Source organism: Callithrix jacchus, chromosome 1 (assembly GCF_049354715.1).
Source record: "Callithrix jacchus isolate 240 chromosome 1, calJac240_pri, whole genome shotgun sequence".
NCBI lineage: Eukaryota > Metazoa > Chordata > Mammalia > Primates > Cebidae > Callithrix > Callithrix jacchus.
This window is the reverse complement of record NC_133502.1, coordinates 204,582,258-204,609,593: the sequence shown is the minus strand read 5'-3', so window position 1 is coordinate 204,609,593 and position 27,336 is coordinate 204,582,258. Positions and strand designations below refer to the sequence as shown.

At 46.9% G+C, this 27,336-nt stretch overlaps 1 protein-coding gene across 7 annotated transcripts in view; it reads left to right on the top strand.

Annotated features, from left to right (window-relative positions):
* LARGE1 (LARGE xylosyl- and glucuronyltransferase 1) overlaps positions 1 to 27,336 on the top strand; it is a 635,729-nt gene that overhangs the window by 48,396 nt on the left and 559,997 nt on the right. Inside the window, exon 2 of one of the 7 annotated variants that reach the window (XM_035261605.3) lies at positions 18,392 to 18,454. The exons of 5 other annotated variants lie outside the window; for them this stretch is intronic. The gene's annotated coding sequence lies outside the window, so the exon portion shown is untranslated. Of the gene's footprint in view, positions 1 to 18,391; positions 18,455 to 27,336 lie in introns of those variants that run through there. One more of the 7 variants, XM_078339235.1, reaches the window with a different exon arrangement.

Below are 27,336 nucleotides of genomic sequence, written 5' to 3'. Positions count from 1 at the left end.
GGTGTCGCTCTGGAGCTGGACTGCCTAGGGTGAGTCCTGTATTCTCTGCTTAGCCATGTGATCTTGGACGTTTTTCAACTTTGCTGACCTTCTGTAATATGGGGCTTGCAACCGTTCCTGCCTTTTAGAGCTGTGTTAATTATTAATCCATGTAAAGCACTTGGGATAGTGTCTGACAGGTCATTGGCTCCATACACATGTATGCAATGTTGGTGGAGTCAGTTACAGTCCTCTGACTAATCCCCTGTGGTGGGTACTTTATTATTTCACAAATAACAGACAAGGAAACTGAGGCACAGGCAGGCTAAGTTACTGGCCTGAAGTTTCACAGCCAGTAAGTACCAAGGTGGAATTTGAACCCAGGGCCACCTGACTCCATACTTTTCAATGATTGTTGGGTGGAAGTAGTGTCTTACCCAAGATTTGTCACCTAAAAATGAAATAGATTTCGAAAAAGATGCCCCCAAACTCTTAACACTTCCAGTAAAAACAGGACAACTACTATTTGTTTTGTAATCCATTTAAAATAATCAGCATAGCTGCAGTTTATTGAGCAAATGGCTCCGTTTCAGCTGCCACGTGTACATTGCTTTTCTGTTTGGGTCATGCCCTGAGACCTTTGTGAAAAAGTTCTGAGGTCAGATCAAAGCGGAGGCTGATGTGCTCCTGGAGGAGGAGGTGTCCTGGGGAGTGAGGATAGTCGCAGTAGCCTTTTAGAGAAGTAAAAGCCCGATGACCAGCTTTCTGTCCTTTGTCTGCACAGAGTTTCCTTAAGATGAGGTGTGCCTGTGACCCTGGCACACTGTGTCCATCACACCTCAGCATGTCTTACATCCTTTCCTCGGATTCAGGCGGGCTGTGACAAAGGACCAAGTTAGCCAGGAAAGCGGAGGTTTTGTGTTTGACAGAGGTAGGAAGCAAAGAGTGGCCTGTGGAAATAACGTACCATCTTTTCATTTAAGTTCCCGGAGCGGAGAGGCAGGAGAATAGAGGACCAGAGGAGAAGAATAAAGGAAGAGGGAGGGAGAATACATTGCGGTGGGGCGGAATAAAGAAGTGTCAGGGTTGGGAGGTGAGAGGAGAAGGGATGCAGCTTTGTGGAGGAGGAGGGAGAGGAGGAAGAGGGAAGTGAATCCGGTGACTTGCGCTTGGCTTCTTGTGACATGGAGGGAGGGCAGGGCAGGACCAGGTGGGAGGCAGATCCTAGGCCTGGTGGAAATGAGGAGGAGGAAGGATGTGTGATGCAGATAGTGGGAGGGTAAAGAATGGCACATGAATCTGAGAAAGGATCATACAAGTTTTAGTGCCGGAATTGGCCATAGGGCGTTGTGGAGGCATGTGGTTGGCCCCTGGTCAGTGGCAGTTTCCTGTACTCCATGGTTGTGACATGCTGCCTCCTATGTTGGTAAAGAGGCTGGACCCCAGGCAGATGAGCAACCTGAGCACCACCTGCTCTGTAGTTCCACCCGTCCTGTGTCGCCTGCGTGCACCTCAGCTTCCCGGAAGGCCCCAGGACGGACGTGGCCTTCAGGGCTTTCAGCTGGGGGCAGGAAGTGCTCCATCTGACACCATTTAGAACAGACTATACAAATAACTCCACAGCATGGCTCATTAGGCCAGGAACGCTCCAGCTAATCCAGGCGTGCCTTTGTCGTGCGCTGCTCGTGCCAGGGGGTTAAAAAAAGAAATACGCCTGATCTAAGGGCCTCTTGCGGGCAGGGTGGAACACAAAGTCAGGCTGCCCAGGAGTGAGGGGCTGTGCTCTTTGGGGGCCACATTCCCCCAGCTCCAGCTCCTCTGGCCAAGTCTACGCCCTCCTCCCAGGCCTCTCACTTGCTGGGGGCAGCTCGGGCAGAGGTGAGTGGGCATGCTTTCTGTTAGAGGATCCAATTTTAATGTTAAGAGCCTTGTTTGTGTGTTTTCCCATCTAGGTCAATTCCATGGCTTTTTCTCTTTTTTTTGAGACAGAATTTCACTCTTGGCACCCAGGCTGGAGTGCAGTGGCGTGCACTTGGCTCACTGCAACGCCCCCCTCCCGGGTTCGAGCAATTCTCCTGCCTCAGCCTCCTGAGTAGCTGGGATTACAGGTGTCCGACACCAAGCCCAGCTTATTTCTTATACTTTTAATAGAGATGAGGTTTTGCCATATTGGTCACCAGGCTGGTCTCCAACTTGTGACCTCAGATGATCCACCCGCCCCGGCCTCCCAAAGTGCTGGGATTACAGGCGTGAGTCACCGCACCCAGCCATGGTTCTATACCATGCTCCAAATTCACTTCGTTTCTGGCTCTTCCTGCCAGTGTGCTCTGTAAGACCAGCTCCCAGGAGGGCCAGCCCTCAGGATGCCCTGCACTTAGCGTTCAATCTGTACATTCCGTGGAACTTGCGTCGTAGCTGTAGAAACTCAGGTTCAAGGGCATAAAGAATGGGCCCACAGCTTGTGTGTAGCTGGTGGTGGTGTTGGTGATGATGGGGATAGCGATGATGATGGTGGTGATGAAGACGGATAACAGCTGCTGTGTATTTTCTCAGGAGCTGTGCTAAATTCTTTGATGGCAAAGATCATGTTAGTAATAATAACAATAATGGATAGCATTTACTGAGTGTCCGCTCTGTGCCATGGAAGGTTCTGAGCACTTCTGGTACACTCGACCTGAGAAGGATTCTGTAAAGTGGATCCTCATATGCCCATTTCACATCAGCATCTGCATTCTTACTGCTAAGCTGAGTTGCCGCATGACAAACAAGACAGCTTGCTCTGCGTGGAGTGACCGGCCTCTGTGGGTGGGTGAGTGAGTGTCTGAAAGGTTGACATCAGGGCATGCTCTATTCTAGTTTCTTCAACTTGAAGGAACCCCCCTCCGTCACCCCCACCTCCTGCCACCCCAGTCCCTCTTTCCTTTCACTAATATTCTTTTCTTTTGCTGATTTAGAAATAGACTTGATTTCCTGGTGCCGAGACCCTTTAGATGACTTCACATTAATCACTATTGCTAATTAGCTATGAACTTGAGTTCAAGGCTCTGACCTTGACATTTTTTTTCCTGAAGATCATCAATTAACTTTATTTACTTCGTTATGGATTAGTAATCATGAGTTGAATATTTCCATTTGTTCTGTAGGTTACCAGTGTGGTTCATGCAGTGAAAAAATCAAGTGTTTCAGGGACAAGGTGTAGAGAGAAAGAGAAAAGGCGAGAATGAGGGAAGAAATAGGGGTATGTGTGTGTATGTGTGTATGTGTGCGCGCGCGCTTATGAGCCCACAGGGAAAGGAGGTTGGTAGTAGTGATGTTTAGATTAGCCTTTAAATAAGACGTTCGAAATGAAGGGTAAAGGTCTGGTACCAGATGCTCTAAAGCCATCTGCTGTTTACCTGGACAGATTTGATACCTCTCCTCTCTCCTCTAACAGCACCTCTGTCTGACTTCAGTCCTGGTACTTACCTGGATGTATGGTAATTTGGCCATTTTCATGTCTTTCCAGGTGGAGTACCTGCCAGGCTGAGTCTGTGTCTTCTGTATCCTCCTTACCTGACACAGAGCTGGCACACAATATGTGCTCATCAAGTGCTTACTGAAATGACCTAGCATAAAAGCTTTCTAAGACAGGAGCTTTATTTCACTCTGCCTGCCTTGTAGTCTACATACCCCAGGTCTTCCTATTCTGATTTCTGTTGCTGCTGTACACCTGGGTCAGGCTTAAAATGAATATAAATATACTTTAATTTGAACTAATGGGATGTATGGAAGCCACTGCCCATCTCATTAATTTGTTTGTGCCATGAAATAAATGTTTTAAGCTGCTCCTGAGTGCAGAGCATTCTATTAGCAGGTGGAATAGAAAGTTTTAAAAGAGGCGAGGGATGTGGGCTGTGACCCCAGACCTTCTGAGTTCAGTTCTAGATCAGACCCTGTTCTGGTTATAATGGGTCATAGCTCAGATGCTGGATCTGGGTTTGAATCCACACTCTACCACATACAAGCCTTGTGCCCTTATGCAAATGATTTAATCTCTGTATGCCTCAGTTTTCCTTCCTTTTTTAAAAAATTATACTTTAAGTTCTGGGGTACATGTGCACATCTTGCCGGATTGTTGCATAGGTATACACGTGCCATGGTGGTTTGCTGCCTCCATTTCCCCATCATCTACATCAGGCATTTCTCCCACTGTTACCGCTCCCCAACCTCCCCACCACCCACTATTCCTCCCCTAGCCCCCCACCTCCCAACAGACCCCAGTGTGTGATGTGTCCGTGTGTTCTCATTGTTCAACACCCGCCTATGAGAGAGAACATGCGGTGTTTGGTTTTCTGTTATTGTGTCAGTTTGCTGAGAATGATGGTTTCCAAGTTCATCCATGTCCCTACAAAGGACATGAACTCATCATTTTTTATGGCTGCATCGTATTCCATGGTGTATGTGTGCCACGTATTCCCTGTCCAGTCTATCATTGGTGGGCATTCGGGTTGGTTCCAGGTATTTGCTTTTGTAAACAGTGCCGCAATGAACATTTGTGTGCATGTGTCTTTATCATAGAATAATTTATAATCCTTTGGATATATACCCAGTAATGGGATTGCTGGTCAAATGGTATTTCTAGTTCTAGATCCTTGAGGAATCGCCACACTGTCTTCCACAATGGTTGAACTAATTTACACTCCCACCAACAGTGTAAAAGTGTTCCTATTTCTCCACATCCTCTCCAGCATCTGTTGTCTCCAGATTTTTTAATGATCGCCGTTCTTACTGGTGTGAGATGTTATCTCAATGTGGTTTTGATTTGCATCTCTCTAATGACCAATGATGATGAGCATTTTTTCACATGTTTGTTGGTCTCATATATGTCTTCTTTTGAAAAGTGATTGTTCATATCCTTCACCCACTCTTGGATGGGGTTGTTTTTTTCTTGTAAATCTGCTTTAGTTCTTTGTAGATTCTGGATATTAGCCCTTTGTCAGATGGGTAGCTTTCAAAAAATTTTTTCCGATTCTGTTGGTTGCCAGTTCACTCTAATGTTTTTTTGTTTTTTGGTTTTTGGTTTTTTTTTTGCACTGCAGAAGTTCATAATTTTAACTAGATCCCATTTGTCTATTTTGGCTTCTGTTGCCTTTGATTTTGATGTTTTAGTCATGAAGTCCTTGCCCATGCCTATGTCCTGAATGGCTTTGCCTAGGTTTTCTTCTAGGGTTTTTGTGGTGTTGGGACTTACGTTTAAATCTTTAATCCATCTGGAGTTAATTTTTGTGTAAGGTGTAAGGAAGGGGTCCAGTTTCAGCTTTCTGCACATGGCTAGCCAGTTTTCCCAACACCATTTATTAAAGAGGGAATTCTTTACCCCTTGCTTGTTTTTGTCAAGCAAGGTTTTGGTTTGTCAGAGATCAGATGGTTATAGCTGTGTGGTGTTACTTCCAAGGCCTCTGTTCTGTTCTGTTCCGATGGTCTATATCTCTGTTTCGGTACCAGTACCATGCTGTTTTGCTTACTGTAACCTTGTAGTATAGTTTAAAGTCAGATAGCATGATGCCTCCAGCTTTGTTCTTTTTGCTTAGGATTGTCTTGGCTATGGGGGCTCTTTTTTGGTTCCATGTGAAGTTTAAGGTGTTTTTTTTCCAGTTCTCTGAAGAAGGTAAATGGGAGCTTGATGGGGATAGCATTGAGTCTATAAATTACTTTGGGCAGTATGGCCATTTTTGTGATATTGATTCTTTCTAACCATGAGCACGGAATGTTTTTCCATCTGTTTATGTCAGTTTTCCCTCCTTTAAAATGGGACAGGCAGGGCATGGTGGCTCATGCCTGAAATCCCAGCACTTTGAGAGGCAGAGGTGAGCAGATCACCTCAGGTCAGCAGTTCAAAACAGACTGGTCAACATCAGGAAACCCTATCTCTACTAAAAATACAAAAATCATCCGGGTGTGGTGGTCTGTGCCTGTAATCCCCGCTACTCGGTAGGCTGAGGCTGGAGAATCTCTGGAACCCGGTAGGCGGACGTTGCAGTGAGCTGAGATTTCGCCATTGCACTCCAGCCTGGGCAACAGAGCAAGACTGTCTCAAAAAACAAAGAGGGGACAGTCATGGTGGTGTTGTGAGGTTAGGGTTGTTGTGGGGATAAAATGAGTTTGTCTGTACAGCACTTGGTACCACGTTGATCTCTGTCACTGGCATTATTTGTTGTTAATGAAGATTTAGTGACTTCATGTGTAAAACTCAACTGTGTCAGTACCTGTCTTCATAGAATTGTCCGAAGGCCGCTGAAACAAACTGGATGTCTCAAAACAACAGCAGTGAGACGTTATTGTCTCACTTGATCCCAGAAGCCGGAGGTGTGTCGGCAGGGTCATGCTCTCTGAAACCTGTAGGGTGTCCCTCCTGGCCTCTGCCTGTCTTCTTGGAGTTTGCCAGGTCTCTTTGGCCCTGTGGCTTGTAGATGCGTCACTCTGAGCCCCTGTCGTCACTGGAGTTTCTTTCTGTATGTCTCATCACACGGCCATCATCTTATAAAGACACCAGTCAGACTGGGTTCAGGGCCCACCCTTCACCAGTATGACCTCATCCTAATTGAATTTCATCTGCAGTGAACTTGTGTCCAAATAAGGTCACGTTCTGAGTGGGGTTCGGACTTCAACGCTTCTTTCTAGGAGATACACACAAGTCAACTCATAACTAGGATGAAATGCGAGACTCCACGTGAAGCATTGAACACAGAACGTAAAACAGAGCCGTGCCATCAACGCCACCCGTGTCTGTTGCTTCCCAGTCCTCCTGATGACGGCTCTTTGTGGGGTGGCTTTGGGCAGTTCTCTAAACATGTTTGAATTTCCACTTCCCATCTTTTCACGGTGATGTGGCTCGTCTTCCAAGGCCACTGAGCTACATAGTTTTCCTGGTCTGCATTGCCTCGTCTCTGAAATGGGGAGAAAGGAGAACCACCTCCCAGAAGGGACCCCCTTCCCAGGATGACATGAGGGTGCGCACGTATGTGCTGGTGGTCTGAACATGTGAGTGCTTCCCACGGTGGCTACCCCTCTTTTCCTGCCTGGCGTTTTCTCATCCAGTGAGGACCAATGGCTTTTGTAGTCCCCCTGCAAACCACTGCAGACCCAAGGAGGCTCCTCTTTTCCTTCCCAAGAGGTTGCAAAGCTCAGAGGCACATCCAGATGTGAGCAGACTTCAGTTTCCTAGACCCCGGTTTGCTTTGCAGTCAGAATGGAAAATACATTTTTTTTTTCATTTGGAAGCTGAACACATTTGCTAAAGAGAATTCTAGATATCTATGGAAACAGTCCTAATTTTAGCCTTGCCACACTTAATGCCGACTCGGAAAGTGCTGTTTTGGGTCAGGGCCCGGGGAGTAGGGAAGGTGAGTAGCCTGCAGGGATCAGATCAAGCATGGAGTAGCCAACTGAGAGACCAGAGGAGGATGCAATAGAAAACTTAAGTGGATCCAGAGCATTGGAGCCAAGGGTAAGAGAGGGCCGGAATGATGAGCATTGATCAGAAAGTTGGATTTCAAGTGAAGGGGTCTCCCCCTCTTCCTTCTTTCGCTCTCCCTGTTACATTCTGTTCACTTTTGGAGCCTGGTTCATGACCCTTGTTTCCACATCCCCACCTTTGGAATCAGCCTGTCCTGCCCTGAATGCCCGGCATCTTACAATTCTTTTGAAGTACTAGCGGCTCTCATTTAGTTGTGCCATTAATCTGTGAACCTTGTAATTCCCCTCCCATTTAGTTTTGAGCCCTTGAAGGTCATTGTCATGTCTATGTGCTGTGCTTGCCGTAGACATACAGAAAATACATGATGAGTGGGGTTTGACATGATTGGCGATTACTGGATGACCAAACTAGGGGCTGGGTAATCTCTAGAAAGGGACATCAGATAAAGGAGTTTAATAAGATGGAAAGAAACGTTTTTGAAGGGAGTAATCTACCTGTTTGGGGGAATGGAAATTGCCTGTAATTCAAGTAGGGACATGAGGCAAGGGAGGACCACGGGCAAGAGGAGGGCACAGTGTGGCAGGTGCTGGCTGGGGTGGTGAGGGGAGGAGTGGACAGTAATCCTTTTAGGCCACGTGGGGAAGCATCACCTAAGCTCATTTCAGCTCTGTCCTTCCCACCAGGTGAACTCCTAGCAGGAATCCTTGTAGAAGATCAGACACAGGCAGAACCTTGGACATCATTTTGTCTTGAAGTGTGATACTCAAGACAGGCATTTTTACATGAAAACTTGGCTATTTATTTTAGTACGTGAATAGAAACCATATATAACCCGCATTGCAAACATGTCATTTCTCAGGTGCTGCTGCTTCCAGTGAGGCAGGCCGTGGCAGTCATTTCCCTCTCGGTCCTGTGGATGGCAGGGTGCCGTGCCCACACACCCATGCACATGTGAGACCTGTAATGAGTGAAAGGCCTGTTGTCACCATTTGGAACTGAGGCTTATGCAGATGGACGAGGTTGCTGGTATGAATTCTCGCACTGAATTTCCATATGCTTTGTATTCTTTTCAGCAGGATGAAACGCACCACGGTTGTGGGAAAATTGAGCGGGTAATGTGCTGTGAGAGATTTCAGGGTGTGCAGCACGGATCCGGTTTGGCTCTTCCCTTTGAATGAGGAGGGAACTAGGCAAGGCACAGGTTGACCAGGTGGCCCTGATAGATGGTGACTGCACTGGCGCTTTGGCTGTGTCTCCTCTTCTTGTCTAGCCATCCTGGCATACTAGATAGGACATAAGCTAAGTCCTACCAAAGACTTGGGCACTTTATTTAAGTTCTCTCATGTAATCCTACTAACAGTGTTGGGAAGCATGCACTATTTTTACTTACCAAACAAAAAAGGAGCGATTGGGACTAGAGGACTTGAAATAACTTTCTGAGGCCCAGCCTGCTGGTAAGAAGTAGATCCAGTGATTCAATGTGGCTCCATCCCATGACATTTAGCTGTCAGGGAGCTGCAAACCTATGAGACAGAGCTTTCAGATTTTGGAAATAGAAATGCAGGCAGGCACATGGTGCTACTTGCTGCCTCCTGGGAAAGCCCCTTGCTTTCTTATATTTATAGAACCAGCACCAGAAGGCACGTCGCTCAGGCCGGCAGGTGAGTCCGAGGGCTGGGGAGGAGTTTTCTAGGCAGCAGGACACCTCCCTCTTGGGAGGGAGTTCCATTTGTCCAGGGCCAGCGAAAGGCTGTTTGGTCCCTCAGCTGAGTGAACAGCCCTAGCCCACAGGATGAGTCAGAGCAGAGTCCAGAATAGAAGCCAGAGGGCATGTGCGCAAAGGCCTTGTTTATCCCATTTGGATTTTAAGATTCCTGTTCACGATGATTAAGGTTTTATACATAGCACTGTTTGTTGACTGCTTTATGATCTTTTATGAGTGTCACCTGGCAACAGCTGAGTTAGCCACACCCATCCACCCTGGGGTAATTAACTCTGGGCCCACATAGGGCCCAGTTCATTGCTTGTGCATTATCGAGCCTCCTCCCCACACCCCTCATTCATTTGTCTTTGCATCCATTCATTTGTTAGAGCCCTTTTATCAGACTTTGCCTTTGTGGGTGGCAGAGGTTGGCATTTCTTTTTCATTGCTGAGACCATGTAATATGCTGGACATATTGGTGTTCCTATTAGCATAAACAATAATCGCCTCCTTTAGTGAGACTGTAAGCCCCATGAGGGCAAGGCCTTTGTTCCTTTCTATGTCTCTGGTGCCTTGAAGAATGCCTAGCCCATAGCAGGTGCTCTGTGAACATTTATTGAGGAAAAAAAGTGAATGGACTGAGTATCTGCTATGTTTGGCCCTGTGGGAGCTGCTTTCTATAAAAATCTTTCTAATCCTTGCAGCGATCCACCCTGCACCATAAGGGTGTCTGTCCCCCATTCTAGGGCTCCATCTGGTGAGTGTGTTTACCATAAGAATTATTGTGAGTGCTTGCATAGCAGATAATCCTCATTATGACTGAATCATGTAGCTATATCGTCCCCGTTTTACAAATGAGGAAATGAGGCACAGAGACCTGAGAGGTAACTAGCCCAAGGTCACACAGGCCTGGAGCTTCAAGCCACTCCTTCACCTCCATTATCAGCACTGTCCTTAGAACTTTCTGCTGGATGGAACTGCTCTCCGTCTGCACCATCCAATATAGTCACCGCTAGACATGGGTAGTTGCTGAGTACTTGAAAGATGGCTGGTGCAACTGAGGAACTGAATTTTTAATGTTGTTTAATTTCAATTAGTTTCCATTTAAATAGCCATGTGTGCGTAGTGACTCCTGCTCTGGGCAGCACAGCCCCCATATGCTGAAGAATAAGAACAGGCTGGGTACAGTGGCTCGCACCTGTAATCCCAGCAGTTTGGGAGGCTGAGGCAGGAGGAATGCTTGAGCCCAGGAGCTCGAGACTAGCCTGGGCAACATGGCGAAACCCTATCTCTACTAAAAATACAAAAATTAGCAGGATATGGTGATGTGCATCGGTAGTCCCGGCTACTTGGGAGGCTGAGATGGGATGATCGCATGAGCCTGGGATTGCAGTGAACTCAGATCATGCCACTGCATTCCAGCCTGGATGACAGAGGGGAGACCCTGTCTCAAAAATAAATAAATAAAAGAATAACAGCTACATTGACTGAATGCTTACTATATACTAAGCATTTTTCAAGTGCTTTACATGTACTAAGTGATACCAGTTAATCCTGACAACCACAAATGAATTAACAAGGGTCAGAAGTTAAATGCCTCCTCCACTCCCAAGATTTTATAGCAAGACACTAGTGTAGCTGGATTCTCCCCAAGGATGAACTCTGCCTGGCCCAGAGTTTTAAACGAGCTCCACATTTTTCTCCCTGTTTTCTCTGCTTACAGCGATGGATATCAGCTTGGAAGACAAGATCTCATCGTTGCTAATATTTGTCAGTCCCACACACAATGCTGCCTGCTATACTCCTTGGTAAAGGGTCAACCTATATTCAGGCTTGTGAACTCCCTGTTCCCACCAAATGCCTCATTCAGGTTGAAAACATTTACTTGCACAAAGTGGAGTTGTGTCAGTGTCACATTGAAAAGAAAATAGATGCCAGTATTCCTTACCAGGATGTTGTGACATGAAAACAAACACATGAAACAAAGTGTGCTTCGAGGTCAGATGAGAAGAGAAGGTCCAGCCGACGTTATCTGCAGTCTTGCTGGAGGGAACACATGGCTGCAGCTTGTGGGTATGGTGACGTTTTGCAAAGGCTCCCAGCTGTGCCTTCCCTTCTTGAGGATGGGTGAAGGGGATTGGGTTCCGGGCTAGACTTGGAACTATGGAGTGAAAGCAAAGGGAGCTTATCCTGCACAGACGTGGGAGCAGAGGTGACTGAATTCTGTTCCACAGTAGAGGTCAGCAGAACTTAATGATAACAGTGCATCTAGATGTGTTCTTTCTGCTGAGCTGGGCCTGACACCCGTGCCTGTGGCTCTTCCAGGAACTGTGAACCCACCTGGGGGTAGGCTAGAGATCCAGGTCAGGAGCAGAAGTGGGATAAAGGCGACTGAGAAAGACATGTGAGAGAGTGAACGAGTGAGAGAGAGACCTGCAGGATGCAACCACATCAGGAATGCAGTCCAAATATAGGCAGTGATTGTGAAACCCAGGGACTGCAGGCCAAGAGTGCTTTAGGTTCTGAGAGCAGGAACGGGGGAAATGTGGCTGTGGGCCTCTGCGGAAAGCCCTGTTCTGTGGGCTTCGACCACAGAAATCTACGTTTGTCTTCTGCTGCTGTCTCAAGACAGTGATACAGCCCGACTGTCCATCTGGTGGCCATCTATTCATTCATCCATCTGTCAGTCCAGCATTTGACTCTCCATTCTATGCATGGTGTTAGTGATAGTGTGGTAAACAGGGCACCATCCCTACCCTCAAGGAGCTTACAGTCTTGCCTGATAAAATGTACCTGAGCATGCATTTTTGAAACAAGTAAAGGAGTAAGACTTAGGTGTACTCCCAGACCACCTGCACCTTGCCCATGTAGCTTTCCCCAGCAACCCGAAGCCAGCATTGGTTTCTCTCCTTCCCTTCGTATCTTTATTATGTCTGTACTTCGTGTCTGTATCATGCTTTGGGCTATTTATTTATACTCAGCATAGCACTTTCTTGCATCTTTATTGTAAATAACCTTCCAGAGCATAGGGGCATTCACGTCTTCACTGGGTCCCGGCTCCGTGGTAGGCACTGATGGGGGCTCTAGGATTATTGAAGTAAATGGGAGCCCCTTGAACCTGCAAGGAGCCTGAATAGTTATCAGTGGTGTGAAGGGTCTTTTTGACCTTCCCTGCCTCCCAACTTCCTCCTGTGTCTGTCAGGTTAAGATCTCCCTGCCTGGTAGGTTCTGTACAAGCCATAGCCAGGCAATGGAAGAAGAAAGGGCAGCTGCTCCTCTCACTAGAGACGGAAGTTCCATGATGCTTTTCGTAACTCCATATGCCTCACATTCATCTGGAAGCATGGGAGGTATTAGTTAGGCCAGATGAACAGGTGTGGGATGACACTCACTGACTATGCCTTCTAGTGAAACTGCATTCCAGTGGGAACATGCCCCAGACATTGGCCTCCTCGAAACCCTGGGTAACTTTTGGTATCTTCCAGTTCAGGAACCACGATTTTCCATTTTGAAAGTACTCCTACCTCCGTGATATTTCTAATAAAGCTTACCTGAGCTTATAAGGACTCCTAGAAATGGGGATGGCATTGCCCAGGCATTGTGAGCTATCCCCTGGCCCCATCGAGAGGCAGGAGACTGTTGGGCAAGCTGAGCGTGCAGGGACCCCACCCTCTTGACTGCCAAAGGAAATGGAGACACTGGCATTATTGAGTGCTACTCTGTGGCAAGTGCTTTGTCTCAATTACCTGATGAGGTTGGATCAACCTCTATTTCAGAAATGAGGGAAGTGGGCCGGGAGCGGTTGGCTCACGCCTATAATCCCAGCACTCAGAGAGGCCGAGGTGGATGGATCACGAGGTCAGAAGATCAAGACCAAGATCAAGACCATCCTGGCCAACATGGTGAAACCCCATCTTTACTAAAAATACAAAAATTAGCCTGGTGTGGTGGAGCGCGCCTGTAGTCCCAGCTATTCAGGAGGCTGAGGCAGGAGAATTGCTTGAATCCAGGAGGGGGAGGCTGCAGTGAGCCGAGATCGTGCCACTGCACTCCAGCCTGGGCAACAAAGCGAGACTCTGTATCAAAAAAAAAAAAAAAAAAAAAATGAGGGAAGAGAGGCTTGCCAAGGTGGCATACCAGAGATCAAAGAGTGACTGAGTGGCAGAGTCGAGACTTGAACCCTATACCCTCGGCTCCCGTGTTCCTGTCTGCCATATTGCTGTGTGAGAGGTGGGAACGGTGAGTTCCCTGCTGAGGCTCAGTCTGGAGGAAATCACTTTCTGTAGCACATTCCTGTGCTCTTGGGCAGCTTGACTGACTTCTGTGTTTGAATTTTTTCATCTATGAACAAGTCTAATAATAATAGAATAGTAATTGGCCAAGTGCTTGGCGAGGACTCAGTGCATGCTACCTCTGATAGATACTAATATATAGGTATGGTAGGAATGTCAATCATCAATATTGTTTGACTGTTTTTTATTTCTGGTAACAATTTTAACCACGGACTGCCTGTTTTTTATTAATAGATTTGTTAGGTTAATGAAAACATAGCTCTCACAAAAACGTTTTATAGCACCAAGTTCACAAACCAACATCATGGTGGTCCCCGTGGACATATGACTGAACTGGGATTTGAACCCAGGCCTGGCTGGCCTCCGTGTCCCTACACTGAGGACCCAGGTGTGTGGCTCGCCCTCAGCTTTCTGTGGTCCTGGTGATTCTGCCATGGCAGTCACAGTGTCAGGTACACCCGCTCGGAGTGGGTTTATGATCCAGTTATGAAGGAGCCCAGGCCTCAGCACCGGAAAAGACGAGATTCCATCTCATCTTTGAGGAGGACTGAGGGTGACTGTCATCAATCCTCTTCCCTGGGAAGGTCACCTGTACCGTTCATGATGTTCAGATATAACCTCCCCCAGGAAGCCTTCCCTGATGACATACACACCTCTGTCACAGGGTCCCAGGTGGGGTGAGTAGAGTTTTCCTTTGCTCCCATGGCACCTTACAGGATCTTTGGCAGCCTTTTCTATGGGGGTTTGTGTAACGTGTCTTAACCACTTGCCATAAGCTCCCGAGGACAGAGGCTCTGTCTGTGTTAGGAATGTCTCTCTGGCTGGGTATGATGGCTCACGCCTATAATCCCAGCACTTTGGGAAGCTGAGGCAGGCGGATCATTTGAGTTCAGGAGTTTGAGACCAGCCTGGGCAACATGGTGAAACCCTCTGTCTACTAAAAAAGAAAAAAAAAAAGAAATGAGGGCTTACAGGCATGGTGGCGTGCACCTGTAATCCCAGCTACTTTGGAGGCTGAGGCAGGAGAATTGCTTGAACCCAGGAGATGGAGGAGAGCTGAGATCACGCCACTGCAGTCCAACCTGGAAGACACAGTGAGACCTTGTCTCGAAAAGGAAAGAAAAAGAAACGCCTGTTTCCCAAAATCCACTTCTCTTCTACTGAGGACACCGAAATGGTCTCCTTCCCCGTTCCTTTCTAGGGCCATGTGGCTCATTCTGGCTGAAGGGTGGTGAACAGAAGTGAGTTGCATAATCCCAGTGAAAGCATTTATTTGCTGGTGCAAGAGCTTCTGGGGCTGGCGCGATGTGCTAGGGGGCAGGACTGAGGGGTGGCACCAAATGCTGCGTAGGAGAGTTCTCTGGATTTGACAGTCAAGTATCCTCATGGCAACATGGAGAGGCCAGACCTGTCTGCATGGCCATTCTGGGGGTGAGGAGTCTGAGGCTTGGTGAGGTTAATTGCTTGTCCAAGGGATCTTGTACAAATTCCACGGCTTGTTCCATGACAATATGCTACCATTGGCTGTTCCTGATTCCTTGTTGTTGCTGTTAATTGTAGGCTAGGGGTGTGTGCGTGTGCGTGTGTGTAGGTGGGTGAGGAGGGAGTGAGGAACAGCTAGCCGAGTTGCACGGCTTGGTCCTTTTGCAGAGTGGGTGTTAGCAAAGGCTGGCATGCTTAGCCCAGGTGGTGGCTGTGCTTGGCCACCAAGTTAACGGAGGGAGAAACAAGTTAGCTGTTATCTCCTCGCAGATGGCAGTTTTCCTTTAATGTGGAGCTTTGGAGAGAATACCAAGATGGGGCTGTGCTTACTAACCTCTTCCTCGCTGCACAGATGGGAATAAGGGGGGTGGAAGAAAAGGAGGAACAAGAGAGGTATTCGAGGCAGAGGCTGCCTGGGCGGTGCTGCTTCCTTTCCTGCTGTCAGCCTAAGGGAACTTTGCCCTGCCTGAGATTCAGGGATGGAAGCTCTCTAGCGAGAGTGCCCAGGAGTGCTGGCCTCACACGCCAAGGACCTTGCTGAGAGTGCATGGATGTGTGGGTGAGGGTTGCAGCCGTGGTGGCGGTGCAGTACGTCTTCAGAGAGGCTTTAGAGAACGCTCTGGCTGGGTCCACAGAGTTCCCCATGCCGGCTCCTGCTTCCAGGCAGATACACTATTCTGGTTGTTGTGGGCAGCTGGAGTTAAGGACTGTCCCAGGAGGTCAGGGTAGTGGCCTGGTAGTCTGCACGTGTTGGTCTTGGCCCCACTTTGCCCTGGTGAGCGCTGAAGTCATGTTCATGTGGGCCAGGCACTCTCCTGAACACGGTTGCATGCCCATCCTCAGAAGATCCACCCCACCACCTTCACGGCTCAGGACGCTGAGTGCTGGAGAAGCTGGTCAGTTTCCTCCGCCCATGCTTGCTGCTAAGTAGAGAATCCAGTGTGGAACCAGGACATTGTGACTCTGGAGTTCCTAACACTGGGATTGCCCCTCCATTCACTTAAGTTCTCTTATTTTGCAAACAAAGACAGTGGGAGAAACAAATATTTATTTGAACATCTACTGTATGCCAGGTGCTGTGCTTAGATTGCGTACATTATCTCATTTAAGTCTTATTTTAAGCCCTGGGGTTAAGTATCATCTTGATGATTTAAAAAATTCAAAAAAGGCTGAGCATCGTAGTTCATTCATGCCTGTCATCCTAACACTACTTTGGGAGGCCGAAGTGGGAGGATTACTTCAGTCGAGGCGTTCAAGACCAGTCTGGGCAACAGAGTATGACCCTGTTTGTACAAAAAAAAATTTTTTTAGTTGAACAGAAAATTTGAACTTTTTTTAGTGTAAAATACACATAAGATTTTAACTTAACTATCTTAACTATTCTGGGGTGGACAGTTCGGTAGTGTTAAGTATCTTCACACTGTAGAGTAGCCGATCTCCAGAACTGTTTGGATTTTGCAAAACTGAACTTGTCTACCCTTTGAACGAGAACGCCCTCTTCTCCCCTCCTCCCAGTCCCTGACAAGCAGCATTCTCTATGGGTTTGAGTCCTTCAGGTACCTTATGTGAGTGGGATCATACAGTATTTGTCCTTTTTGTGACTGGCTTATTTCACTTAGCATGAGATCCTCAAAGTTGACATCACATGGTGTAGCGCGTGATGCTGTTTCCTTCTATTGTATGTATATGCCACACAGCACGTTGGTTTGTCCAATCATCTGTGGCTGGACATGTCCTTAATGAGCCATACATGTCACCATGAGTTGCTTCCAGCTCTCGGCTACATTTTGTTCATTTTATTAATCACTCAAGACCAAGGTAACACACCTGGATTTAAGCCCCAATCTCTGTTTGATACCTGACTTCTGACTTCTTTTTATTTCTTTTTTTTTTTGAGACAGAGTCTCATGCTGTCGCCAGGCAGGAGTGTAATGGTGCAGTCTCAACTCACTGCAACCTCTGCCTCCCAGGTTCAAGCGGTTCTCCTGCCTCAACCTCCCAAGTACCTGGGATTACAGGCCCCTGCCACCATGCTCAGCTAATTTTTGTATTTTTAGTAGAGACGGAGTTTCACCATGTTGGCTAGGATGGTTTTGATCTCTTGACCTTGTGATCCACCCGCCTCGGCCTCCCAAAGTGCTGGGATTACAGGCTTGAGCCACTGCGCCTGGCCCTGACTTCTTTTTACTTCTAAGGATCATCCAGCTTTAGGAGTTGAAAGAATTTTACCTTACCTTTGTTAAGCCGGAAACTGCTTTGGGCCTGTTGAAAACTCAGTTTTTTTCTGAGTCCCGGCTCAGACTGCACTTTTTCCAGAAACCTGGCAGGGACCTGGTTTATGCCACTGGAGGCCCCCATGTGAGCTTTTTTGTTTGTACCTGTTAGGTGCCCATTGTTTTCCTAGTGTCATTTATTCATCTTCTGAAAATCTTCGCCTAAAGCTCATGTGTCTGTTTTCATATTTTAGACTGTGATGAGATGTCATTCTGAAATTCGGAAATATGGTAACACAGCAATCTTATCATGATACAGGTTTGCATTTGTGAGGTTAGCTCCCTTGAGGTATTTTTTTCTCAAGCCCAGGTCTTAAGGTGATAACTGCCCTGGGTGTGCAGTAATACGGTCAAAGGTGCGCTCTCTTGTGTGATAGGCTAGAGATTCTCTCTGATGCACCTGATTATCCTTTTATATAAATAAGCATTTTGTTCATCTAGGAGAGCATTAATTACTAATTACTAACATTTACCGATAAACAACGGTAAGAAATATTTCAGCAAGTGTTTTGTTAGTATGTTTCCTCGAAAACTTACTGCAAGTGAACATGTAATTTCACTTCGTCTTTTGCTGACTGCGTCATTTCTTGTACTCGCATGTCCACTGGGTGTATTTATTTTTGAGGTCTTTTGAATTCTTGCCTTTTGGGATTTCGCAGCTGTCTGGGTATCAAAAGCTCACAGTGGGTTTTTTCTCCTGCCCTTGATGGGAGTCTGTTCCTTTTGGCTTCCAGCTTAGAATAAAAAAGCCACTACTCTGTCTGCCCCATGAACCTTCACTTAAAGATGTTATTTTAGGCCTTGTGCAGAGTGGTTCACCCCTTGTAATTCCAGCACTTTGGGAGGCTGAGGAGGGCTGATCTCTTGAGGCCAGGAGTTTGAGACCAGTCTGGCCAACATGGCAAAACCTCGTCTCTATTACAAATACCAAAGTTAGCTGAGCCTGTAATCCCAGCTGCTGGGGAGACTGAGGCACAAGAATCACTTGAATCCAGAAGGCAGGGGTTACAGAGAACTGAAATCATGCCACTGCATTCCAGCCTGGGCAAAGGAGCGAGACTCTGTCTAAAAAAAAAAAAGTTATTTTAGTTTTTTTTTCTGCTTGCTCTTCGAAAAACAAAAATTAGGGGACGGGGAGACAAAAAAGGATGATGACAGACAGGTTCCTCTGACAGCTAACCTTAAAGGGGCCCTGTCTCTTTTTCAGAACCCGCTTTAAGAAACACATTCAGATGCATCAGCCCTCTGTAGTGCACCTGCCGTGAGCCAGGTAAGATGTGAAGCGTTTTCAAAGCTGTTTTATGAAATCCTCGCAGAAACCTTTGCAAGTTGCCGTTTTTCAGCTGGGCGATCTGTGCTGAAGTAAGCTGCCTCGGCTCACTTGGCTAAAAGTAGAAGCACCAGCCTAGAGCTTGGCGGCATCGTCCTCTAAGTTTAGGGCTGTAATCTCGTTCTCCACCAAAGAAGACATAGTGGCTGCCTCACGGGGACTTGGAAATGGTGTCTGATTCTCTGTTGTGGTGGGATTTCCCCGTGTCTCGCTCTCTTGGCTGATAATCAGTAGATCTGTTTATCCCTCCTAGGAGCTGAGCCTTGAGTCTTCATTTCGGATTCTTCATTTGGACCTGACCGAGGCTCTGAGGGGGTTGTGGCTGCTGAGACCCACCAGTTGCCCAACTTGTTCTATCAGGAATGGTCCTGACCCTCTTCCGCGGAGAGGCGTGGGGCTGTCTGGGTAGAGAATGTTTCCGGGGGAGCAGGGCCCCTGCGAGCCGGTCCAGGCGTGGCCACCATTCGGCACTCTGGCTGGATTCTGCACATGGAACGTTTTGGAATCTTTTCAGGGAAGTTTGGCATGGGACTGTCTTCTGCTGTCCCATATTCCTACTGAGGTCAGAGGCCATTTGTTGGGCATAGTCATCCCCCAGGTGCCAGCGTAGGGCTGGGCACCCGGGAAGCTACCAGTAAGCCGAACTGAAGTGAGGGTGTGTCTCAGGGTGCTAAGACTTGATCCTGATTCCGTCATTTATTATCCATGTTCTCTTAACCTTTAGTTTCCCTTTCTTAAAAAAAAGGGGGAGCATGCAAAGAGATGACCGTAGTCCTTCATGGTTTTACTGCAAGGACTCAATGAGCAAAAAGCATGTCACGAGGGCAGGTGTGGGCTTTATTAATTTTTGTATCCTGAGGTTGGTATTCCCTACATATTCACTGGAACAATGATAAAAAAGTAAGGAACCCCACTCTTAAGTCTCATTTGCTCCACCTTGAAAAGTAAAATAATGGTATGAATTTGTGGCTCCAGGCGGAAGAGGGCTGCTCATCAGAAATGCCTTGAGGGCCTTTCCCAGAAGCGCCACTCGTGAAATTCTGATTCCTGCCATCTTGGCACATGGATTCTGATCACAGGTCCTGGGGCTTGTGCTGCACAGCCCTGGTGAGGCGTGATGGGCCCTCTGGCCTCTGAGGTGTCTTGCCTGATCCTTCCTGGGTTGTGTAGCACACGGAGTGGCTAGCAAATGGTTAGGGTGCTGACAGTTTCTCACTCCACCCCTCTGCCTCCCACCCATCCTTCTCCAGAGGCTTCCAGGGCCTGCTGGGCTAGAAAGTGCTGTCTCTCTCTGCTGTGTGCCCCGTGGTCCTGCCTCTGGGCTTTTGTAATGTTGCAGTCAGCCATAAGCTGTGGAGGGCAACAGACTTGCTGGATGCAACATGGCCCCCCACAGCACCAACATGGCCCCCCACAGCACCTTCACCAGGCTCCTGTGTCCAGTTGGCACGTTGTATCTATTTACATATGTCACCAATACATTTATGAATAACTGTTTCAACAGAGCTAACTCTTCGGTGTTATAAATACCAACTGCATCTCCCAAGATTCCTTCTGTTTCTCTTCAGACCAGTAACACAGAATGTCTTTGTTAAATTGGTCCTTTTTTTTTTTTTTTTTAAATAAACTGGAGACGCTTGGGAAGAAAAAAGTGATGTACTCTTCCTTTGTAATTAGCTGTGATGATTAGACTGTCTTTTCCATTATGTTTTATTTTTACTTTCCTTGGAGTTTATCAAGTGGCCTCTTTTCTATGAAGGTTACCCTTCAAGTGAGTAAGGGAGCTTGATTAGATCACTGGGGGATTTACTTTGTACTTTTTAAAAATAAGATGTGTGATGGAGAAGGCTGATGGGAGCCAATGGCGAAAGGACAGCCCTGGAGCTCTATAAAGGGGCCTCTGAGCTGAGAAACTGAAACCGATATTCCCAGGTCAAGATTTTTTTTTTTCAGCCATCAACTGCTGAAGTAATTCATAGTCACTTTTATTTTAGAATTTGTTTTATACTTAAGAAAGCCTTCTGAGCAGCCCTTCATGGCTTGTCTTCATGCCCAGGGCACGGTCCTTTTTTTTTCCCCCCTTGAATGTGATACTCATTTGATTTTACGTGTTTGATGCAAATGGATCTTAGAATCCATTCTAGAGTGCCTTGGTAGACTTCTTAATCCACAAGAGGCAATTTGTCCCTTTCAGCCTCCAGAAGGACTGGTGTGGCCGGTCTGGGCATCTGGCTGGCCACAAGCCTGCTGGGAGGGACTTAGATGGGACCTGCTGAGAGCAGTTTCACTTTCACATTTGCTTCCTCTTGTCCACAGCTGAACTGAGAGGTGTCTTGGGGATCCCCTACAGTATTGAGAACAAAGAGCAGAAGGAAGAACTTGCATCCTTCTATTTTCCATCCATTCAGGGAATATTTAGTGCCTGCCCCAAGGCAGGCTCGAAGGATACAGCAGACGGCACAACAGGCAGTCCTTGTCCTTGTGGACGTACTCTGGCACCAAGCTGTTTCCAACTCAGCACATGTGGGAAAGGAACTGGCGTTTTTTCATATCCTTGCTATCTTCGGCATGTGTGGGCATACTTAAGCCTCACAACTGTCTGTGAAGGAGGTATTATTAAGAGTTATATAGGCCACATGTATCTGTGAACATCATACTGGTGTGTGGTGTTTTATATAATAGAGCTATGAAATTATGCAGCTGGGGGTTTGCAGATAAATCCTGCCTTTTGCCATCTAAATGTTGAACAAGAGATGTAAATGCTCACAGCCTCCTCCTCTTCCCCTGTTGTGAATGAGGCTAAAGGTTGGACCTCATAGGATCATTTTGTAGTTACCACTTTGCAGGTTGGCATGGATACACATGTGTACTGTGTACCTGTGTGTGCTTGGAAAGCAGAGGCTCTTTCTGTCTGTGATCCTGGAGTTACTTCTGGATTTGATCCTGTACAGAATGATCTTACACCCAGTTCATTATAAGGAAGGAAGCTTGTGGCAGGGCATCTGGAGATCCAGGTTCCACCTGGTTCTACCATTGAATTTTATGGTCTTAGACAAGTTCCTAGACCTCTCCAGTTCTCAGCTGTCTCATATCTAAAATGAGACACTGGCGCTGATTTTCCTTTTGGCACTGTGACCCTCGCCCAGCCTTCCCAACCCACTTTACCTTGTTCACTTTTTCTTTACTTTCATCGCACTTACCACTTTCTAACAGACTGTATGATTTTTTAAAAATTTACTGTGCTTGGCCGGGCGCGGTGGCTCAAGCCTGTAATCCCAGCACTTTGGGAGGCCGAGACAGATGGATCGCGAGGTCAAGAGATCAAGACCATCCTGGTCAACATGGTGAAACCCCGTCTCTACTAAAAATACAAAAAAAAATTAGCTGGGCATGGTGGCGGGTGCCTGTAATCCCAGCTACTCAGGAGGCTGAGGCAGGAGAATTGCCTGAACCCAGGAGGCGGAGGTTGCGGTGAGCCGAGATCGCGCCATTGCACTCCAGCCTGGGTAACAAGAGCGAAACTCCGTCTCAAAAAAAAAAAAAAATTTACTGTGCTTATTTTTATAAACAAAAAACAAACGTTACCTTTATTGGAATGTAACCTTACTAAGGGGGAAATCTTTATCTGTCTTGCGCACAGACCATCTTGAATACTTCAATCCTGATCTCTCTTGTGCCCAGACCACCTTGAAGCCATGAAGGGCTGCTTGGGAGGCTTGGTTAAATAGAACAACACATTCTGAAATAAAAGTTCCTTTTTTTTTTTTGAGACAGAGTCTTGCTCTCTCACCAGGCTGGAGTGCAGTGGTGCCATCTTGGCTCACTGCAACGTCTGCCTCCTGGGTTCAAGTGAGTCTCCTGCCTCAGCCTCCCGAGTAGCTAGGATTACAGCGCCACCACACCCGGCTAAGTTTTGTATCTTTAGTAGAGATGGGGTTTCATCATGTTGGCCAGGGTGGTCTTGATCTCTTGACCTCGTGATCTGACCCCCTCACCCTCCCAAAGTGCTGGAATTTACAGGCGTGAGTCTCTGTGCCTGGCCCTAAAAGTGGGTATTAATTACTTCAGCAGTTGAGGGCAGAAAGACCATCTTGATCTGGAAGCATCCATTTCAGTTTCTCAGCTCAGAGGCCCCTTTTTGTAGCTCCAGGACTGAACTTACACCATCTGTTCACATCTGCCTTCTCCATCATGAGTCTTATTTTTTGAAAGTACAAAATAAATACCACAAACAGGTATTGTGACTTGTGAAACAAGTTGTTGAGAAAATTACAAAGAATAGCTCCTTCTGCTGCTGTCTGCTTACGCCAGTGCAGCTCTGATAGCTAGGGCCCTTGTGTGTTCTCTTCTTGGACATAAAGAGTTTCCCAGAATACAGACGTATGCTGGAGTCACTCTGTTGGTGATAGAACAAGATGAAAACAAGATCACTCAGTCATCAACACTGAACACGGATAAAAGCAAGATCATTGCAAGGCACAAAAAAAACCAAACTTTCCCCACTCTCGGCTCACACGAATGCTTCTTGACCAATTACGGCTTTAGCCTCATTCTGTTTCTCCTGCCTCTTGGATAAAAATCAGGAAGCTACCTGATTATAAAATTTCTGCTCTGTTGACAGCACCCAATTCCGAGCAAAACTACATTTTCCTGAGCCCATCCCTAAATCACTGAACACAGTCCGAATTGTGTAATGAGTTCCTGCTGATATTCTTTCTGAGACATCTGCAGTTCCCCCTGGTATAGTGTCTGCCTTGTTGCAGTGAGCCAATAACCCCGACTTTGTTTGACTGCAGGTATGTTCCTGGTAGGTTTTTTTTTTGTGAGATGGGGTCTTGCTCCGTGGCCCAGGCTGGAGTGCAGTGGCACGATCTCAGCTCACTGCAACCTCTGCCTTCTGGGTTCGAGCGATTCTTCTGCCTCAGCCTCCTGAGTAGCTGGGACTACAGGCGCACGCCACCATGCCCAGCTAATTTTTTTATTTTTAGTAGAGACGGGGTTTCACCATATTGGCTAGGCTGTCCTTGCACTTCTGACCTCTTGATCCATCCGCCTTGGCCTCGCAAAGTGCTGGGATTACAGGCGTGAGCCACCGCTCCCAGCCTCTGGTAGTGTTCAACTGGAGCCGGTGGTAGAGTCGCTTGGTGAATAAAACTTGTAACAGGCGTCACTATAGAAATGTGTAGGTTATTTTAAAGCTGAATGGTATTGAATAGACACATATACAGTTTAATTGGAGAGCTGACTCATATATACACTTGATAATTGTGGAAAGAGAGCAGGATGTGACAGAAGGCAGAAATGCAAAGGTTGGCTACATGTGCCTTGAAGTATGTTAGTTGAGAGAAGGAGAAAGCCTGGAAGTCTGGGGTGATAGAGAGGAGAAGGTAGGTAGGGCTGGAAGAGACAGTGGGGTCTTGAGTAGCGCCTTTGTTTAGGAGGCCAGAGACCGAGGTCTTACCCTGATTTTACTGCATATGAGCTCTTAACGACTCCAATTGTTAGGTTTTTCATTTGTAAAAAACAAAGTCAGTAATCTCTCCTCCCTGTCTCCCATAGTAGTTAACTTGTGTGAAAACAACTTACCAACTGTGCTGTGCTGGGAAGGTATAAGGCCTTGTTCTAATTGTGGAGAGAATAAAATAACATGGAGTTTCAAGGTGTTTCACCCATAAGCCAGGTGCTAAATGATCCCTCTCTGTCTTCTGCCACCCAAACTTTAGAAATGAAGGTTGCCATAGGAACCTTGTCATTATCATTTGGCAGCTGTAGACTTTTCTCGGGTGGTGTATTTTTTTAAGACTGGTTAGGTTACTTATAGGGTCTTGGGAACAGGAGTGTGGTGGGAGAGGCATAAGAGAGAGGCTCGGGGAGAATTAGAATAAGGGGGGAGCCAGCAAAACCCTTCCCCTGTCAGATGAGGGGCCTAGGATCCAGCTGCTACCTTTACACCTCTGCCCTATCCCCCTCCACTCTGAGTCAGACTTGGTTGTTCAAGGATTTAAATGGGAAATGTGTTAGCCAGATTATCCTTCCAAATAAGGTTATAAAGTCTACCTGTATTAAAGAGGGGAAGATTGCCTTCTGTGGAATTTCAGATCTTGGTAATAATAACAGTAATAATAATAATACCAGTATCTGTCATTTACTGGGTGTTTGTTATACGCCGGACACTGGAGTCGGCATTTGTGGCTGTTGCTTCATTTAATACTTGCAATAAGTTCATTGTTATCCTTCTTTGCAAATGAGGAAACGGAAACATAGAGGTTAAATTGCCCACCCAAGTCACCAGCCAGCTGATCTCACAGCCTAGAGTCGAACTAGGTCCTTCTAACCTCAAGTGTGGAAGAGTTAAGACTCTGCTCCTTGGTTTCCTTGCAGATAATCCTAGGATATGGGAGCTATTATCTAGGACACTCATCTTTAAATGGGAAAATGGGGGTTAGAAGAGGTGAAATCGCTGTTTGAAAGCCATGCTGTTGCTGCTGCGGGTGGTGAGGGCCTGGGTAAGGGCCAAGATCTTCTGACCCTCAGTCCAGAGAGTGACTAGGACTTTTCTCCTGGTGAATTTAATTAGGAGTGGTTGTGTTCGCTGGCAGTTTCTAAAACAGAAGGATGGTCCTCCTTTTGCTTCTCTGTGGAAAAGGCCCTCTAGTTACAGAACCAGATTACCTGGACTCTCATTGCACCTCCACCTGCTACCAGCCATCTGACCCTGGGCTCCTTCTTTAATCTCTCTGACCCTTTGTATTTTCTAATATGGAAAACTGGGATGACAACTGTACCTACACCATAGTGTTGTAATAAGATAAAGGAGGCCAGGCTCAGTGACTCACGCCTGTAATCCCGGCACTTTGGGAGGCAGAGGCTGGTGGATTACCTGGGGTCAGGAGTTTGAGACCAGCCTGGCAAACATGGTGAAACCCCGTCTGTACTTAAAATAGAAAAAAACCTACAAAATTAGCTGGGCATGGTGGTGCTCACCTGTGATCCTAGCTACTCGGAAGGTTGAGGCAAGAGAATCGCTTGAACCTGGGAGGTGGAGATTACGATGAGTCAAGATCACACCATTGCACTGCAGCCTGGGAAACAGAGGGAGACTCTGTCTCAAAAAAAAAAAAATAAAGAGATCGAACTAAAGGGATTAATATGTTGAAAACTCATTAGCCTAGTGTCTAGTACCCTGTAGGTTATGAGTAAGAACTGCCTGTTAATAATGTATCACGTCTTCTGTTTGAAGGATGTAGTCCTAATTTGAGTCTTTTTCAGTAGTCTGGAGCTCCTGCCCTTGCCCTGTGGAATTCATATCCTCTGAGATACACAAATACTGTTGAGGTTACGGTGAAGATGGTAGAGTGCTGAGGTTACGGTGAAGATGGTAGAGTGCTGGGAGGTAGAGTGGAGAGGGATTAATTCATGAAACAATGACATTAGCTGACTAAGGACACCCAGGGGGTTGAGATGTTCTTTGAAGGGGGCCTGTGTGTCTGTTGACCTGGAGTTCAGGGGACAATTTTCTTTTGATGCAGCATCTTATCCTGAGGTGACTCTGGGAGGCAAAGCATTGCCTGTTATAAGACTGATGATACACTATCACTCCTGTACCAGAAATGGTGCAAGAACAGAGAGGTTTTATCCTGCTCTTCATCCTGTACACAGCCCCTGTGACAGAGAAGGTGTCTGCTGAGTGGACAGGCCGGGAATTGTCCTTTGGGACTGCGTGCAGTTGAAGTAGGGGGTGTAAACCCATGAAGAAGAAGAAATCGGGGAGTGGAGCGGGACAGGCTGGGGTGAAGAAGGAATTTGCCTTTATTGTGCAATTAGCCTTTTCGATTCCTCAGAAGCTTAGGAGGTAGTGAATATGGTCCTCCAATCTACAGAGTAGAAGAGGCATCTCAGGAAAGTGATTTGCCCAGTACTAGTTAGGGACGATCAAGGACCTGACCTCAGGTCCTTCTCTCTGCCTCAGGATGGCCCTCTGGGATCGTCCAAGGGACTTGTCTTGAGTAATTAACTGAATACCGGTTTATTCAGAATGAGAGGCCTTTTAATTGGGGGATAGGCATGCCTTTGGTGTAACCACTGGGATGTTGGGGCCCAGTGTCTGGCAGTGTGCAAGGAGCGTGGGGAATCTTTGTCACCGAGTGGCTTCAGGAAGAGCCCCCTCTTCCCTTGCTAATTAAGGCAGAATTTGAGTCAGGCTGGGGTGGGCTCCTGGTGTGGTGGGGCAGGTTATTGTGGATGCTGGAGGGAGTGACTTTTACTCTTGAGTCATTCAATGGCCTGTGGGGGCAGGGCTGGGGGTGGAGAGAGAAATAGAGTCTTGACCAAAAACTCCCAGTGCCTGCCCTTTCTTACCCCTAGGGCCCATGAGCCTGGTTTAAAAACCACTTATCCAACACCTTGTTTTTATTCTCACACACTGAGTCCTTTAGATGTAAGTGTGTTGCTGAGGGCAGCTGAGATGAACTGGGTGAAAGATTTTCAACTGGTCTTTTCCTGACAAGCACCTACTTGTTTATATTCTGAGCTTTCACATCAGCATTCTAGGGAAAAAAAACAAAACAAAACGAAAACTACTGAGGACTCAAAAAAAAATATGCTGCCTGATTTAGTTTTGATTGCTCACGTCCCTGGCTTCTTTCATGGAACTATTAATTGACTAGAGGGAGTTGCTGCTTTTTGCGCAGTAAGGTCCTAGTCATGAAGCAGAAGGGTGACATTGATCATTTTGGGGTCCTTCAGACTCTGGCGACATTGAAACAGGCTGTCAGGTTTGTAACCACCAGTTAGTATGAGTGGGGGTGGCAGAAATTACCAGT